Source organism: Garra rufa, chromosome 3, assembly GCF_049309525.1.
Source record: "Garra rufa chromosome 3, GarRuf1.0, whole genome shotgun sequence".
NCBI lineage: Eukaryota > Metazoa > Chordata > Actinopteri > Cypriniformes > Cyprinidae > Garra > Garra rufa.
The window spans coordinates 52,598,820-52,611,126 of NC_133363.1; positions in this window are offsets into that span (position 1 = coordinate 52,598,820).

Below are 12,307 nucleotides of genomic sequence, written 5' to 3' on the forward strand. Positions count from 1 at the left end.
ACCCCTGGCTCTTAATGCATTGTATTTCCTTCTGAAGCATCAGTGAGTGTTTGAACCTTCTGTAATAGTTGCATATGAGTCCCTCAGTTGTCCTCAGTGTGAAAAGATGGATCTCAAAATCATACAGTCATTGTTGGAAAGGGTTTAAACACACAAAAATGTTTTTACAAATTCAACTATTATTTTCTCTTGTGGACTATATGTAAACGTCTTTTATGTGAAATATCTTTTTCAGGTCAGTACAAAATAAAAAATAACATGCATTTTGTATGATCCCTCTTTATTTTGGTAAAATAATTAACATTTTGCAGATTCTGCAAGATGTATGTAAACTTTTGACCTCAACTGTAGTCCATGTGACATCAGTGAATCAACTTTAATGTTATGAAGCTCTGAGAATGCTTCTTGTGAAAAAAAAAGACCTGTTCCACGTCAGAGTCCGCCACAATTCAACAATGTGCTTACTAGCTTTCCGGGCCTTGAACATGGTAGTTGCATTGCTGTCTATGCAGGGTCAGAAAGCTCTCGGAATTCATCAAAAATATCTTAATTTGTGTTCTGAAGATGAACGAATGTCTTACGGGTTTGGAACGACATGAGGGTGAGTAATTAATGACAGAATTTTCATTTTCAAGTAAACTGTCTCTTTAATTTGATAAAAATGTTTATCACTTTCATGCAAACCCAGAGTGCATTTTAAAAACTCATCATTATAACACTTGAGTTTTTTTCTCTGCTGTAAATTTGTTTTCATCCAATGACACAAGTTTGAATTAATGGATTATATGCCGTTGCTCTATCTTTACCATGTTGTCATCCATGGTGTTTGTGCATGTCTTGGCAGTCTCATCAAAACCTTTTAAGAGCCTTTAGAGTGCATAAAAAAACAACTGCATATAGAGAAAAGTTCATGAACACTGTTTATTAATGCGTTAGACCGCCTGGGGTCAAATCCCTGATTCTTTCTCATTGTGATGACAGGAAGAGTATTTGCATGTTTTTTTTCTGTTTGTTAATGTGGGTGGTCCAGCTATGGGAAGGAACTCTAAAACAGCACTATTTCCTAAAGTAGTGAAGTGTCAGTTGTAGCTTTTTAAAATAAAAGGAGACAATCTATCTTTATTTTATTGGGTTGTGGATAGGTGTTTGCACAGTAGAAATCCAAGAATTCTGTTGATATAAGGTGGAGTCCTCAAAGAAGGTGAAATGCACAGTACAACTGAGGACAAAAACTTCAGAGAAAAGAAGATAAGTTTATATTTGTACTTAACAATGTTAATTATTTTACCAAAGTAAAAGGGATTAAACAAAATGCATGTTATTTTTCTATTTAGTACTGACCTGAATAAGATATTTCATATAAAAGATTACATATAGTCCACAAGAGAAAATAATAGTTGAATTTATAATTTTTTGTTGTTGTTGTCGTTTAGTGATAGTTGTTCATGAGTCCCTTGTTTGTCCTAAACAGAACTGTCTGCTCTTCTTCTGAAAAGTCCTTTTGGTCCCTCAAATTCTTTGGTTTTTCAGCAGTTTTGTGTATTTGAACCCTTTTCAGCAATGACTGTATGATTTTGAGATCCATCTTTTCACACTGAGGACAACCAAAGGACTCATATGCAACTATTACAGAAGGTTCAAATGTTCACTGATGCTCCAGAAGGAAAAATTATGCATTAAGAGCTAGGGGGTGTAAACTTTTGAACAGAATGAGAATATGTACATTTTTCTTATTTTGCCTAAATATCATATTTTGTTCATTTAGTACTGCCCTTGAGAAGCTAAAGAAGATACTTACATGTTCTCCAGAAGACAAAACAAGTTGAATTTACCCTGATTATCAAATTCGAAAAGTTTTTATGTGGAATATCTTATTCAGGTCAGTACTAAATAAAAAATAACATGCATTGTGTATGATCCTTCTTATTTTTGTAAAGTAATTAACATTTAGCAGATTCTGCAAGCTGTATGTAAACTTCTGTCTTCAACTGTACATTCATTAACACACTTTCATAAGCCATTCTTAAAACTTTTAAATAATAATAATGATTATGTATAATCTATGCCAACTAGAGAGCTTTACTATGAAGATAAATACATAAGTTCACAATTCCCTCATGCTTTGGCTGCACATCTTAAAGGCTGCAAAACAGACATTCCTTGTTTATAGCCGTGAAAACTGGCAAATTTGGAATTTTAAGTTGTTATTTGAGGCGTTCAGGCCCTCAAGTGTTTGACTGATTCAGGAAGAAGAGGTTGAGAGCTAATCGTAAATGAGTCAAATGACTGTACTGCTAAACTCAAACTCGGCGCTCTACAAAGCCTCTGTTGTTCGGTGATTCACAGAGGCCGAGGGATGGGAAGTGTGAGCACATCTCTAACAGGCTTACGGTTAAGCCACTTCACTTAACACCATTCCACAGCATTCATGGGAGAGCAGCTGGCTCTGGATCGAGCATCCTGCGTTGATCGCCAGCCCTGCTACAGTTGTTCCAAAAGCTTATGGGTTTGAGATGTGAGCAAACGTTTAACTTGTTGTTTTACTGATAATTAATGAATGATATGTTTGGAGGGTTTTAGAGTATGAGTAATCTCCTTTATGTGGTCAGTTTGTTGTTGTGAGCAATGGCGTCTCTAGAGGGACTGATGTGGAAAGTATGCAGCTCTTATCAGATGAGCATGATTCATACCAGTAATGGAGAAAATTCACCAAGGAATATGTAAGGCACACGGTTTGGCGCAAGAAATTCAGAGTTTAAAAGCGTAATAGCTGTTAACAGAGAATTCAGAGATGAATACTTCTATCTTATCTATTGTATCTTGCCGTTCTAAGCAAACAAACAAAAGAACATACTAATGATAGATAGATAGATCAATCAATCAGTCTATCTACCTATCTACAGAGATGGGCATAAATACATAGAAATGTATTTAAAATAAAAAATACAAAATACTGAGTGGAAAAATGTATTTAAATAAAAATACAGTATTTTGTATTTTTAAAATACACAAAATACATGTGAAATTGGCCATCAAGTGCAGGCATCCCTATTTGGCTGAAATATATCTGGACATATTCTGAATGCAAAACAAAAACATTTAGATGTGTACTACTGATTAGAAATGATCTTCCCTTCCCCTGCCCTGTCGGAAAAACAAAACTATTTTTTTCCCCAACAAATTTTATTACGTTTATCACCAACATGACTTCAACTCAGTAACAAGAACTCAATAACACAAAGTTGATAGATTTTAAAAAAACTATCAAAACTGATTGGCTAACAGGCAGCTAACGCTATTTTTCTCCTACACGTGTCGGTGCTTTTTTATTCTTTTACGTTTACCGAAGGCAAATCTGAATGATGCACCATTTTTACTTTAATCAACAAGGAATTGATCATGATGACACCCTTACCTTAAAGGGATAGTTCACCCAAAAATGAAAATTTGATGTGTATCTGCTTACCCCCAGGGCATCCAAGATGTAGGTGACATAGATTTAGTCTGATTTTATCCTTTGACATTCTAATTTTTTAATCTGAAATCCGTTAATAATTTGGTAACACTTTAGAATAGGTCACACCTATTAACTATTAACTACGACTTTTCCCTCAATAAATTCCTAATTTGCTGCTTATTAATAGTTAGTAAAGTAGTTGTTAGGTTTAGGTATTGGGTAGGATTAGGGATGTAGAATAAGGTAGAATAAGGCATTAATAAGTGCTTAATTAGTACTAATAAATGGCCAATATTCTAGTAATATGCATGCTAATAAATTGTAGTTAATAGTTAATAGGTGTTACCTATTCTAAAGTGTTACCAATAATTTTAGAGGTCAGTTTGTACTTTAGTGGCTTAGAATTACCTGTAAAACCTGGTTCTGAATCTGTGAAAAGTATAAATGAGAAGAGAATTCAATCCAACACCCTGATGTTGGATGACAGATTAGATTATTTGTTGGATCTCCAAACGCAGAGATAACAACTGGCCATGAGAACTACAGCAGAACTATAGACGAGTGTGAGAGAGAGATGGGGTGGGGGTTCTTTATAATCCATGTCATGCTGTCCCTCCCACCCAACACCTGTTCATTACTTCATAAATCTGAGCCATGAGCCAATTAAAAGAACCACAGCAAGTTAGATACCAGAGCTTTGATGGGTTTGGGCACAAAAAAGTATGAACAAAAAATGTCCCAAGTGACATTTAGAGACAGACAGCTTTTCTTTTGGCACCATCTGTTAACACACCGCAAAGTTATTCACTCTTTGAAAGCCTTATTAGGTCAAAATCATCTTCCTGTTGAATAAAAGTGTTTACCTAGTTTCATTATAATTTACAAAGATGGCTGTTTTATATTAATCTCAAAGAGTTTTTTTTTATCTGATTTTTTTTTTTTTTTTCAACTGTGGCTCCTTCAAGTCCACCTCGTCAAATGCTGGACATAAACACTGCTCACGTTCATGGAGATAGTCTGGCACGGCGGGTAGTCTGTCTGTGTTTGAGACACACCAGAAGGAAATCATTGTGTCCCCTTCTTCTTTTCCTGAAGCCTTCTAAATGACGAAGAACAAGAGGGAAGGGGAAAAAAACAGCACTACGTTCAGGATCCTGGATTAACTTAAGCCATTTCACAGTGTTGGGTGGGGGTTCACAGTCAGGACGAGCAGCGGGACATCCTGTTTGAGCTTCCAAATACCATTTCCTTCTATAAAAAAGAGGAGAGACTTTAAAAATCAGCTCCCACGGAAGACATAGCAGTACATTTGTCATCTTCCTGGCCCAGAGAAAAGATGCAGTAGAGCATTTGAAAGCAAAGTTAAAATGGCATAAACTACGTCATGAAAAGGAAAGGGAGGTGAAAAGTCCTAAGATTCAAGATTTTCCTGAAGAAAAGCCTGAAAAACAAGTCCAAAAAAAGAAATATTCAGGTAAATTTTACAGTTAAAATTTTACAGAGAAGAAAGCAGAAAATTACAGGATAAAAATAAAATAAATTATAAAATTATTATTAAAAATAACATCTATTTTTAAAATACAATTAATTCTGAAATAAAAATATACAATTAATGTCATATCTAATATATAAATGAACCAAAATATCTAATATATATGTATGTATATATATATATATATATATATATATATATATATATATATATATATATATATATATATATAATGAAAGATTAATTTTGAAATTATCTAGTCAACAGATTCAAATTTTGTTACTTTTCAAAATACATTCCTCTTCTAATCATTCAAATTCTACTGGAATAGATAGATTCTAATTCATGAATAAAAAGTGAACATTCTGAATTAAAATTGTTAAATGAAGCATTAAAATGGTCTTGTTTATCTCTCTGCTTTGGAGAAACCCCCTGTGAAATTTTCAACTGAAGCTTCCCAATTACACTGGAACAAAACCAGAGCAAATATTTGTCCATCTGTGTAATCTGTCAGCTCGCTCTGCATGGTCGTTATGTTTGGGAGTAAGTGGTTTAGGCGGGAAATTAATCGAGAGAGAAAACCAAAAAAGACCCCACCCCCAACTTCCTATTCTCTGAGTGATTTTGTCCGGCAAGCCTTTAATCCTCCATTGTGTGTGAATGTGCACAAAGTGACAATAATTCAAAGGTCTCTTATCATATGTTTTAGCTTAGTCATACAGTACCTGGGCCTCTTTTTCAGACGTCTGTTTGGTTTGACCTCTCTGCCACCTCCTTGTGAAGAATTCTGGGTGGCAGCTATGTCACTGGAAAGGCATACAAATTAGCTTTTTCAAAAAAATCAGATGGAGTTATGTAAAGAACAAAAGTAAGCAGACTTCAAAGTGATGGAGAAAAAGGGAGGGATGAAAAGGAGGGACGTATCTTCGTTCAGGCTCCTCAGGAGCCGAACACGGGCACGTCGAGCGTTCTCACATGACCGGGTTTCCAGACGTCTCAGGATCTGATTATTATTTGATTATTTATTTCTTTACGTATTTCAGCCCCCAGTGTGAGCGGGGACCCTTGGACTTGAGCCCAGTCCCAACCTGCTCTTTCATTGGGCCGGGGGACGCTTTGTTCTCCTTGATGGAAGTTGGGCGGGCCAGTGACCCGTGACCCTCAGCCGGCCCACCCGGCTGTGAGAGTGCGCAGACACTCTCCCTCGCACACTCACAAAGCTGCACTTGCTAAATCCTCCTCAAAGGACGGGACAGGGGGGGCCCTGAGAGAAGGACCAAAAGCACTTGTACATAGACACAATCTGGTTAAGACTGGAAGTAGACGGCTTCAAAAACACTCCACAGATCTTGTGTATGTCTGCAGTCTTATTTACTTTGGCAACAAATAGCAACATAAAACGTTCATTAGGCTTGGACATCAAGAGACAGAAGTGACCGCGAACTGAAAGCAGACCAGACTTACTGTGCACTTACTTTTGAATTTAGATTTTTTTTTATGAAAATTCAAATCCTAAAATTGAATCGAAAACTTAAATTCAAAGTCATAACTGCACGAACTGTGATTTTTAATAAGAAAAAAATGGTTTGTCAAAACTAATTTGTATAATGGCTTTAAAAGTTGGGGGAAAATGTGTTTATGTTTTAATAAATTAAAATGTTTAAATAAGTTTAAAGAGACTTGACTTTCAGGTTTTAGGCCTTACAGACCAACAAACATATCTGTTTTGAAAGTCAAAAGTTAAAGTTGAAAGTTTTCATACACCTTGCAGAATCTGCTAAATGTTTATTATTTTACTGAAATAAGAGGAATCAAACAAAATGCATGTTATTTTTTATTTAGTACTGACCTGGATAAGATATTTTACCTAAAAGACATCTACATGTAGTTAAGTTATTTATAAAAATGGCCCTGTTCAAAAGTTTTCATACACTTGATTTTTAACACTGTGTTGTTACCTGAATGATCCACAGCTGTGTTTTTTTGTTTAGTGATAGTTGTTTTTGAGTCCCTTGTTTGTCCTGAGCAGTTAAATTGCCTGCTGTTCTTCAGAAATTGATTCAGGTCCCACAAATTATTTTTTGAAGTTGGAAGAGAAAATGAGATTTTGGACATACCCATAACTGTCTTGAACTGGAATACACAGAGTTTACACAGATCTAGACAAGATGAGCATTTGAGGTTAAAAAGTATATACATTGTCAAATTAAAAAAAAAAAATAACAGATTGATTTGCTAGATAAGACCCTTATTCCTCGGCTGGGATCATTTAGAGCCCTTTAAAGCTGCATTTTAACTGCATTTTGGATGTTCAAACTTGAGGGCACCATAGAAGTCCATTTATATGGAGAGAAATCATGAAATGTTTTCCTCAAAAAACATAATTTCTTTATGGCTAAAGAAAGAAAGACATGAACATCTTGGATGACAATGGGTGAGTAGTTTATTTGTAAATTGTGTGTTCTGCAAGTGAGCTTCTCCTGTAAAGGTACATATTATCTAAAGTGCACATATTAGTACCTAAATGGTAGGTATTTGTACCTTAAGGCACTGCTCTAGTGACAGATTTTTTTACCTTTTTGTCTGAGAGTGTACAAGCTCTATAATGCAAATTATAGTTTAGTGTGATGCATCAAAAACGGTTTGCTGTTTATAATCCCATAACAGTGATTACAGTTATTAAAGAACCAAAACTTTGTTCCCACAGTTCAATGACAATGAGTAGGCAGTTTTATTAGGAATTATGATGCGATTTGGAAGTAATTGAGCTCAGACCTGCACTACAGATGTTGCATATTGGCAGAAGCGCATTAGAGCAGAGTAATTTCATTATACATTTGGAGCGGCAATCGAATGCAGAAAAGTGATAACTGCTCAATTTGCTTCTTTCCAATATCCAGCAAGAAGAAGAAAAAAACAAGGTTTCTTCTTCACTCCAGGGATTTTTTTGGATCCTATTCAAAGCTTTTTCCCAGCAAGCTGACAAATGGAAGATCTCAAGCTCGCTCTCTCTTCATATCCACAGAACAACAGATTTGACAGGAAAAAGCCAACCACTGCCAGTTACTCTACTGGGCGGGCTCGCCTCCTAATGAATTGAGGACATCTGTGCTTCTAGCCAGCGATGCATCAGATGAAAGTCAGGCTCGCCACCAAATGGAAGCAATCATTTCTACTGGAATCCGCTGGAAGGTACAATAATGTAGATGTGATGCACTCTGTCTGTTGTGGGAGTCATATTTCCAAAGCATGAAAGGCTGACTAGGGCAAAACTGACGGAGGATGTTTCAGTTAAGCCGGTTTGACACGCGCCATCAATCACTACAAGCACAACCGTGGCCTCGCGATCGCTGGTGTAAACGTCCAGTTCGGTCTTATCTTCACCCCGACCGCGCTGATATATTTCATTACAAAGTTAAGCAAGAGCACAGATTAAAGGAGAGGTACAGTGGGATTCAATCATGTCGGGGTTGCAACCTCTTGTCCTAGATCAGATCCACACGGCTACTAGAGTGGTTTGCCTTTAAATCAACTTATCATTTCAACACTAGTTTATTTTAGGCATAAAGCAAGCTTATGTACAGGCATGTTACACAAACAAAAAGTAGAATAAATAAATATTCAATTGAAATATGCAAATGTATTTTTTTTGTGTGTCAGTAAACGCTCCATTTGAGAGAATTAGTGGAGGATTTGCCTATTAATAGAGTTTTTAACGAGGCGTCATCATTTGGCCATATTGGCGTAGCTGGATGTAAACAATGCCACTGAACCGAATGAAACTCGCATATTTTGCTGATTATTTCCTGAAAATTGTCAATTATTGTCATGTTTTGGGCTGTACTAATGGGGAAAACATTTGGAGTACTATAGACTGCCAAAAGTTATAATAAATCAAGGAGAAGAGTGCAAAAACTGTCTGAGGGACAATATGCGTTTGTGGTTGGCCAAACTGAACCAGGATTTCCAGAGAAAGAATCTTGACAACACTGCTGTTTGTTCTTATCATTTCCGGTCAGGTAGGTGAAATATTAGGCTAATATTTTAATTAATAGGGGTGAGCGGGGCACAAACTAACGCGGGGTTAATTGTAACACGCGTGGTTTAAATATTTCCACACATGCTAGCATAACCAAATTTATGGTGTTTACTAGTTGCCATAGCAACACTATGCAGAGAAAAAAGAGCGCCAGAATTCAAAAGCCTTTTGAAGATATCGCTGAATATTTATTTTACCATAGTAAAAGTACATTTCTGGCTGAAGTAAACTTTTCATTTCAGTTTTAAATATTCATTTAAAATTAGACAAATCTGCTATTATTTTAATCTCCAATTTGTTATTTATCAGTTTAGATAGTTTATTAATGCTTGACAAACCGGCAGAAGACACTAACCTGTTTTAAACTCCAGTCGCGCAGATGGGGAAAGATGTAACACTGTGTTACAATATGCCCCGCTGTTATTAAACTATGCTATTCTGTGACATTAGCGGTGCAGTTTACACGATTTACTTCTAAGGATTTCGATAAGATACCTCAAGAAACAGGTGAATAAAGGCTGACAATCAATGTTTAATGTTCAGAAGTTATTATTTCAAGTAATGTAAAGCATTTTGGCTCGTTTTATGTGTGTCGTGTTCTATGAGAGCTGTGTGTGGAGGAGTGGAGTGTTCTTCTGAATGTCTAAATGTGTTTCATCTATCTGTCCACATTGTTTTGAACTACTGTACAGCTGTGTGTTGCGATCAGGGCCGTTCAAAGCATTGTTGCAATGTGTTCATTTTCAAACTCCAAAATTAGATCATTTTTATTTTTAAAAAACGTCATTACTTCATTTGTAAAAGTTAACTCATGTATTTTACTGACAAAATATTTTAGTTTGTTGTGTATATTTTTTTCATTCGATCAGATAACATTTTAAGCTGTCATATGGTCGTGTTACAACGTGCCCCTCAGATGTTACAATGTACCCCACCTACGGGGCATGTTGTCACGTTTCACTTCCTTTCTTTTGAGGCAAATAACGAAAAACATATACACTGTAAATATGAAACAAAGCGATATATTTGTACTAGACAAGTGTGAAAATAACGTGGATAAAAAATTGTACTCTGAACCCCACGTGGATTTACATAAACCGCGAAATTCAAAAAGTGTTAGGTTGTGCCCCGCTCTCCCCTACTGCTCGTACATATCTTTACCACCTATTGACTTTAGTTTGTCAAAATATTCCTGCTTACTAAATCCTTCTCTATATGATTTAGCAGCTTCCACACTGTTTTCCAGTGGTTTAGACAGCAGAAATTAGCAGAACAACGTATTCAGTATACATTAACCGTTCAGTCCATACTGTTGTTTACATAGGAGTATCGCCAATATGGCCGCGCATCTGAGAATTAATTTACATACCAATTTTACTAGCCTAAACTACAAGAAAATTGGCATACCTTTAACTCTACACCTGTCGTGGTGTTGCTTTTTTTTCAGTCTGTTCAGAACCGATATGCTGTGGTTCCATACCGTTTACCTGCTGCGTTTGGTTACGTCAGGAGTTGGGATGATACAGCATACCTGATTGAAAAACTCATGCAACTGCTGTCATTACCATGGTAAGTAAATTACAGAAGGTTCGATATTATTGACTATAATGATAATCCTCAAGGGGGCAGTGTTTTGTGGCAGTGTCTGATTTAATCTATGCATGTTAGTAATCCCTTTTGACAGTCCTCGTATTGATTGCAGCAGCATAATGCTTTTAAAATTCCCATCATATGGAAGTATTGCTGAGCTGGACAGTCATTTTAAAAGAACAAGCTCAAAGCACAAGCTCAAACTTATATTGACCTCAAGATTGTGTCCTAAAAAAATGTTGTCCCCAACTGTCCAGTCACCTCCTGCTGTCTTTCTAAAAAGCCATGAACTAATCAATAAGTATTGTTTTACAGCAGTTTGTCTAAATGAGCTCCCAAACAGATGTAAAGAATACACAATTATACAATGACAAGGAAACAGTTGTAATTTGCTTAATTGAGATGTAGTATCATTTTATATTTGTTATATTATGAGGAAACTAAATAACAATAATCAATGCGTGTAAGGGTGGATAATTAGTTTTGATCTCAGGCTCATTGTGTCTGAAACTCTGTGTTCTCCTTAGAAAAGTGCTGAGTCATAAAGAGGAGATGTCACTTCACTCTTGCTTATAGGTATTTTTTTAAATCCATCATTTGAGTTATGACTTAGGACTGCCGTCAACAGTCATAAACTGTTAGCAATAGTGATTTTTTTTAAATCTTATTCTTATCAAAATCTGCAAATAAGAGGGATTGTACAAAATGCATGTTGTTTTTTAATTAGTTCTGACCTGAGTAAGATATTTTACATAAAAGATGTTTACATATAGTTCACAAGAGAAAATAATAGTTAAATTTATAAAAAATCATCTTGTTCAAAAGTTTACATACACTTCATTCTTAACACTGTATTGGAACCTGAATAATTCACAGCTGTTTTGTTGTTGTTGTTGTTTTTTAGTGATAGTTGTTCATGAGTCCCTTGTTTGTCCTGAACAGTTTACTGCCCACTGTTCTTCAGAAAAATCCTTCAGGTCCCACAAATTCTTTGGTTTCTCAGCAATTTTATGAAAAGCGATGCATTAAGAGCCAGAGTGTAAATTTTTGAACATGAAGATATTAACTTTTTTTTTGCCTAAATATCATATTTTTTCTACAGAAGATAGCTTCTGATTAAAATGTTTTTCCTTCTGGAGCATCAGTGAGCATTTTAACCTTCTGTAATAGTTGCATAGGAGTCCCTAAGTTGTCCTCAGTGTGAAAAGATGGATCTCAAAATTATACAGTCATTGTTGGAAAGGGTTCAAATACACAAAAATGCTGAAAAACCAAAGAATTTGTGAGACCTGAAGAACAGCGGGCAGATTAACTGTTCATGATGAACAAGGGACTCATGAACAACTATCACTAAACAAAAAAACAAACAAACACAGATGTGGATCATTCAGGTAACGACACAGTATTAAAACTTTTGAACAGGGTAATTTTTTTTTATAAATTTAACTATTATTTTCTCTTGTGGACTGTATGTAAACATCTTTTATGTTAAATATTTTATTCAGTTCAGTACTTAATAAAAAATAACATGCATTTTGTATGATTCCTCTTATTTTGGTAAAAAAAATCGATATTACTACATTAATGGTAAAAAAAATCACAGTTTTCACAAAATATTAAGAAGCACAACTGCTTTCAACATTGATAACAAGAAGACATGCAAACTCAGCATATTAGAATGATTTCTGAAAGATCATGTGATACAGACAATGATGCTGAAAATTCAAGC